Raw genomic sequence first — 7,183 nt, 5'->3', positions numbered from 1 at the left:
CACACATCATCTTCATGTTGATGTATTGCAAGAGTACGCATCGTTGCAGAAATGTAGGAGGGAGTCTTTCTTATCTCAATGAGAGAAAGAACTTAGAAGGACAAACAACGAACATCATTTGGATTTGTGGACCGATGGATCTATTTATCCAAAGTATCCTATGACAAATGTGCCACCTCCCTTTGCTAATATCACTAACCTCTTACATTTCACAGGCGATGGCAAGGATGGGTTATTGGGATACACCGAACATTTGGAAATGAGAGGATTGAATGAAAAAAGGCAAAGAAACTTCCTGGCGATGGAGAACGTGCAGCTGAAGAAACTTAATGAAGCATGCTCTCAAAAGATTTCATCAAACAAAGAGACAATCCAAGGCCTTGAGAAGAAGATCACAAGTTTGCGAGAGAAAGACACCGTGCTTGGTAGTCGGAAAGAAAACAAGTTATGTGCAACACTGAGAACATGAAGATTGGTAGTGGTGGCCTGAAAAAACGAATACGAGCTTTAAGGTAACTCGAAGTTTGTTTTTGCTTTTGTATCTTCAATGTGCTTCACTAAGAAATGGATACACTTTCCTATACATGATCATAACGCATGGTGATTTTTTGGCAGGTCTTTACTGCATCCAAACTCAAACGGTGCAGGCTTCAATGCCGGAGTGCATTACAGCTGCCTAGTTCCAAAAGAAGTAGTTGAAGAGATGATAACTCAAAAAAAAATTGTAAGTTGAAAGGGAGGCTCCTTACCTCCTTCATGAATGAGAATCAGTTGGAACCAATGGAAGTGCAAGCAATACTTGATGAGAGTGGCATCTCGTAGATGGGATGCAGGGCACTCTTCAAAGCATTAGCTAAAAAGTCTCAAAATAAACTACAGAGAGGATCATTGCTGCCAAAGCCATCACATGTAAAGTCTGCTCGCCGACACGTAAACGATGAGGTGTTTGAGAAACTTGGGTCACCATTCAATATTGAAACAACGTTCTTAGGCAAGGGCGGTAGAGAGGTACAGTTTAACGAGCACAACAACCTCTTCATTGATCTTGAAGAATTGAAAAGGTATGCAGTTCACTTCTTTGACATCAGTCTCGAGAGGAGTGCGGTGAGAGAGAGAAGACAAAGAGAGAGTCGGCATGGTAGCCATTGTAGCCAACTCCAAAATCTTCCAGAAACAAAAAAAAATCCTCCTGAAATAGTACGCGCCGACGTGGACTATTTTAGGAGGTTTTTGTTTTGTCTTTGGTAGAGAGAGAGAGAGAGAGAGAGAGAGAGAGAGACCCTCGGGAACTTGGTGTGCACATTTCCAAATCTACGGCAAGAGCAACTGCTACCATTTCCAATTTGCTTTTGCGGTCTAGTGCCTGTGCCAGACTTATATGGCAAAGACAAAAAAACCTCAAAAGCTTAGGCTTTTACTGTCAAAAAGAGCTTCAAAGTTCAGCTCCGAGGCAGAAGCCGAGCAGAAGGCACAAAAGTGAGTCAAGGCATTGCACCTCCAAAAGGTCTCCCAAAAACAAAATAAAAACATCCTGAAACAATCCGTGCCGCGTGGACCGCTTCTGGAGGTCTTTTTTTTTGGGGGGGGGGGGGGGGGGGGGGGGAGAGAGAGAGAGAGAGAGAGAAAGAATGTGTGGTAGGGCTACCTGGCTTAATAGCATTAGGGTTTACGAAGCAAGATCTTCCTTTGTAGTGCTCGTGCGATCTCAGACTGCTAGAGCTCACAGTGATGGTTTTGTGATCGGGTCTCTGTGCCCGCGTGGTGGTTGTAGATACCCGCCCCCACAAGTTGGGCGTCTTGCCTCCATTCTCTCTAAGGAGCTCCTCAATGACGTAGTTTTTGCTTTTTGAGGAAGCGTATGAACACCAAGCCTAGCAAGGGTCCCATCTACTTTTGTGGCCTGTCTCAAATTTTGAGGTATGATTCCTCACAAGACAAAGCGAGGAGTTGCAGCACTTGAGTGCTTGAAGGCATTTGATGGAGTTCCAACGCCTTATGACAAGATGAAGAGGATGATCTTTCCTTAATCCATGAAGGCTCTAAGGCTCTAGCCTGAGCACAAATATTGCTTGCTTGGTAGGCTCTCTTCTGAAGTTGGGTGGCACCTCTATGATATAATCAAGGAACTTGAGGAGAAAAGGAAAGGTAAGGCCAAGGTTTTCTATGAGAGAAAGAAGTAGTTGATTCAGCTTCAGTTGAAAGCAGAGAAGAGAGTAGAAGATTAGCTAGGAGAAGCGAATGATGTTCTAGACCCTCTTAGCTACAAGGCCTGAATGACTTTTTTATTGTACTAGGTTGTTAATTAACAGGTGAATTTCATTTCCCATGCGGCAATACGTGACCTTTTTTTGGGCAGGGTCATTTGACAGAATAGTGTTCAAACATGCTCTTTTAATACATATAGACTGTTGAAATTTGAGTTCCTGCAGTGTTTCCCACAAAGAGAGAGAGAGGGGCGGGCGGGGGGGGGGGTTCCTTTTCTGGCCACCATCACCAGCAAGGAGATTCAAATTGTAGTGGTGGCTTCTCTTACCTGGTGAGCTTGGAAAGCATGCAAACTCTGAAGGTACCAAGGCCATCACTAAGTTTACCAAAGCATGAGGATCTTTTAAATCGATGAGTTTTGTAAAGGTTAGCGAGATCTTGAGTCATTGGTGTCTGTAAAGACTAGGGTGCTTGTTCATACTTCTAGTAACTACAAGCTTCAAAGTGGGCTTGTAGATGAATCTTTAACCATTGTGTTTGCTTTTTTCCATTTCTATGTACCACAGATGTCAAACCAAGAAGGTCAAATGCAAAACTAGTTTCTTTCTCAGAAAAAAAAGAAGAGAGAGAGAGAGAGAACTAAATAAAGCGCGCATAACCATGCAGGGTATATTTTGCAAAAGATGGCTGCATGCAAGCTGCTATACAGAGCCATAGCCACTTAGTTGGGCCTTGGAAGGCATGGGCATCACAGGCCCCCGTAGCCTTGGGCATAATATGTCAACACTCAAGGAAGTGACTTGGATGGGGCACAAAGACTCTTTGAGGTTGTCAATCCTCAAGAAGTGAACCTAGCAAGCAAAACACATCAACTCAATAAGCAAACCATTACTCAAAGATCACAAAATTTTGCCTATGTCCTTTCTCACCTCTCTAGGTCATCATGCCATTTCATTGACTAAATGAACTTGGATTATCACACAAAAATTTATAAGGGAAGCTTCACTAGACCTAAAGGGACAAGTATACAAAGTCTTGTTGCATTTTAACAAGGTACACAGACTGCGATCCATCATGATCCAAGTCATAGAAATTGTAACAAAACTATCCAAGAAGGTTGCCCTATGGTCTAGCAGCACTCTCTTATGGTCAAAACATCAAAGAATAGCAGCATGGAAAGAGGAACATAATTCCAATTTCAAAATCAAAATTGGATTACCCAATTATTAGTTATGTTGATTACAAATTTGAGTTGGGAAGCCACTTGAGCGTACGTATAACATAGCTCTTTCTTCTTCAAAAGATAAGCCTCCTTTCACATTAAGGTTATTGACTTTTATACCTAGGGCCGTTTTAATGGACAATGACCAACTCACATGGACCTTTACAAATATCATCACAAAATTACAACTCAAGGAATTGACCCACTACTTTGGAATTAGGATCTACACATAATGTAGCTACACTAGCTTGAAAAAATAGCAGAGTACAAATGTGGTGTTTGGCTAAGTGTGCAGCTACGTGATCACCCATATACTGAATCTTCCAATAGATGCAAATAGCATGATTAGTAGTGTCTCTTTTATGATGAGCAAATCCACAGCGGGGAATTTCAAACTCCGAGCAAAAATTTCCAAGCAATCATAAAACCAAGTGCAGCTAAACATGATTGATATAAAGGCAAATCATAAAAGGCATTTGCATAGCCAAAAACATACAATAGTTAGCTTTCCCTAAACAACTCTACCCACCCTTCTCTCTTTGCCCAACCTAGAACTTATTTGAAAATTGGAATTTTCAACTCTATTCTAAGGTATCCCTATGTCATCTATTTAGAGTGGCCACCATGGCTGTTGTTTAGTTAGTCTTGAGCTTCCCCATTACCACTACCATGTGGAGATACCACAGCTTTCTCTCAGTATCCCCATCGCTTTTCTTAACCTGTCAATCCTCACTCCCCTTCTTCCCTTTTATTCTCAACAACCCCTCCTCATCTCTATAAATTCGTTAGTTATGCTACAAACGTCCATCGCGGTGATCTGCTAACATTGGCACTGTTTTCAAAGAATGATCCTTAGATGGTGAGTGACCTAGTGTGTATTTAGAGTGTTTTTTTCAAAGATTTATCTTTCCATTCCATTTACACCTTAGTGAAGCAGCTAGACATGCGGTTTAATGCTTAGTACAGTCTAGAAATCAGAGACTTACTAGATCTATTCTTGAGAGGTAAAGAGGCTTGTGAGTGAGATAGCCAAAAGCATTTCATTCTCCAACTTTCTCATTACTTTCAGAGAGTTGTATCATTTTTTGTTTTGCTTTTAATCTGCATCATTTTGCTTGTTTTTGTTCCTAGAAAAGGGCTAAAAACCATATTTTGGAAAAAACGACCATAACTCTAAAATTCTTTAAAAAATTGATGGTAATTACCTGAAAGTTGAACCAAAACCAATAATTTGTTGATCAAGGGCTTTAGAATACTCAACAAATGCAATTTGGAAAATTTGAGCAGAATCTATGGAGGAACATAGATCATGATCCATGTCCCTCAGGCATTTTTTGCAGAAAACTTGTCAGTGACATTGTGCATCATTGGACCATTGCTCTGATAAAGTTTGTTTGCAAGAAAATTCAAAAATCACATCAAACTTGACTGATAGGCCAAAAACATTAGAAACAAGGGTTTTAGATGTAGAATTTGGGATATCTTGATATTTTTCCATCCAAATAAAAAAAAGTTGAACATTGGTCTCTACAAAGCATAGGCAACTACTTGACCAAATTTCATGCCAGAATGCTTTCAAACGTGGATTGCAATCCATGTACCTTTTCATCATTTGGGGCTGAGATTTGACCAACGGGTAGCTGACACCATTTGAAACAACTTTCCCAAAAGGCACATAAGCAATAAGTTGAAAAAAGTTGGTCAAAAGTGTCAAACATCAAAAACTAGTCAATAATCGCAAAGCAATCACAAAATTCCACATTTGATTTGCAAAAAAGATCCAAATCCACAACAAAAAAAAGGGAATAGCTTCAAAATAGCAAGTACTACAATCTAACCAAGTTTCATGCCAACAAAAGGAGGTTAAACATGGATTGCAATATATGTACCTCATCAAGATTTTTGACTGAGATTTGAGCAATAGGTCCCTAAGACTATTTGAAACACTTTTCCCATAAAAAGCATTTGCAAAAAAGGTGAAAAAAGTAGTCAAAAGAGCCAAAAACAGAAGATTGTAAAAAACAATCACAATAGACTCAAGATTTCACTTTTGGTAGGGCAAAACTGATCCAAATTCAAAAACATTTGGGAATAGGCCACAAACATCATAGTCTATTAGCTCACAAAATTCCAAGTCCAAAAGTGGCTAAACATGGATCACGATCCATGTATCTCATGTGATTTTTTGGACAGAAACTATGCCAGCATGTAGCAAAGACTATTGTGAGCAATACTTTCCGAACCAAGGTTGTCAAAAAAGTTGAAGAACTGGGGTCAAAAGGGCCAAAAATCCCAGGGTAAACATTGCTAAAACAAACCTAGGGTTTCACTTTTGGCTGACCAAAACTTATCCAAATCCAAAAGGAAAAATAGGGATAGCCTAGAAATATCTTCATTTATAAGTGGTTAAAATTTGGGGTCAAAAACTCTCCAAACATGGATCATGATTCATGTAAATTTTGCAAATTTTGAAGCCAAAACTTAGCCACTGTGTTCTACATGCTATTTCTAGCGTAATCCCAAAGTTTCATCTCATTTGGATATCAAAACCCAAGTCAAAATCCTAAAATTACCCAAGTACTGTAAGAAAGTGCAAAATTGACCTAATTTCCAATCTAGAGGTCCAAACCCACAAAATTTGATACCATAGTATCTATTAGGTCTACCCAATCTCAAAAAATAAAAAACCCTTCCAAGACATCTTAAGTGCATAAGTGAAGGGTGAGTTTATAAAATAAAAAGACCCATGAAAATGGAAAGTCAAAAGACTTTGTGTGTCTATATAAAGAGAGATGGTCGAATGCACCTTGATTTATTTGTGTTTTTCTTTGCTTATTTTCCCTTAAGAGTATTCTCCTTTTTAGAGTGTCCTTGCACTTTATAAGTAGTGAATATATTTCTTTTGAATCCATTAGTGAGATTTGAGCGAGTACGTACTCTCTTTTATTTTTGGAAAACTCACAATTGTGAGCGAGTACATACTTTTATCATGTATGTTGTAGCTATACTTTCGTTAGATAGTGAGAATAAGTTGAGACAAGAGAATCCTAGAAGAATTGAAATTCATCAACTTTATGACTTCCATTTTTTTGAACTAAAGAGAAGACTTCCATTTTTTTGTACCATAGCATCTAGTAGTCATGCTCATCTTGATGGTACCAAGAAAAGTCAATTTGGCTTCCAAACATGGATCACGATCCATGTACCCATGGTGAAAGCTTGACCTAAAATTTTCCAGATCTTTAGGGCATACACAGGGAAACATATCCCCAAGTCCAATTTTGAAAGAAAATCAGCAAATTTGGGTCAAAAGACAGCAGAGCAGACCTAGGGTTGGGCATTTGACCTATCAAAACAAGTCCAAATTCAAACAAATTTAAGATATAGTTAGTGGACATAGAGTGCAACAAGCTTCCCAAAGATCAAGTCTAGATGTGGTGGAACATGGATCGAGATCCATGTACCCCAACCTCAAAATTTGATGAAAACTGGTACAGAGCATGTGCATGACCTTGTCTAGCTACTATCAACATTTGGAGTGAAATTTTGATAGAGGAACATGGATTGCGGTCCATGTACCTCTTCATAGTCAACAGTGTTGCACAAACAAAGTGTCATGTGTTTTGTCATCAGAGATGTAGAAGTGAATCGTCTTTTGAATGGAACCAAGCGCATCGAGATCCATGTACCCCAACCTCAAAATTTGATGAAAATTGGTACAGAGCATGTGCATGACCTTGTTTAGCTACTATCAAC

The 7,183-nt window shown here is 39.3% G+C and overlaps 1 pseudogene; it reads left to right on the top strand.

Annotated features, from left to right (window-relative positions):
- Positions 1-1,728: 1,728 nt before the first annotated feature.
- LOC147418716 (large ribosomal subunit protein uL13w pseudogene) lies at positions 1,729-2,273 on the top strand (annotated as a pseudogene).
- Positions 2,274-7,183: the final 4,910 nt, after the last annotated feature.

This window comes from Adiantum capillus-veneris, chromosome 29 (assembly GCF_014529385.1).
Source record: "Adiantum capillus-veneris isolate H3 chromosome 29, ASM1452938v2, whole genome shotgun sequence".
In the NCBI taxonomy this organism is placed as follows: domain Eukaryota; kingdom Viridiplantae; phylum Streptophyta; class Polypodiopsida; order Polypodiales; family Pteridaceae; genus Adiantum; species Adiantum capillus-veneris.
This window is presented reverse-complemented; position numbering and strand designations above follow the sequence as displayed.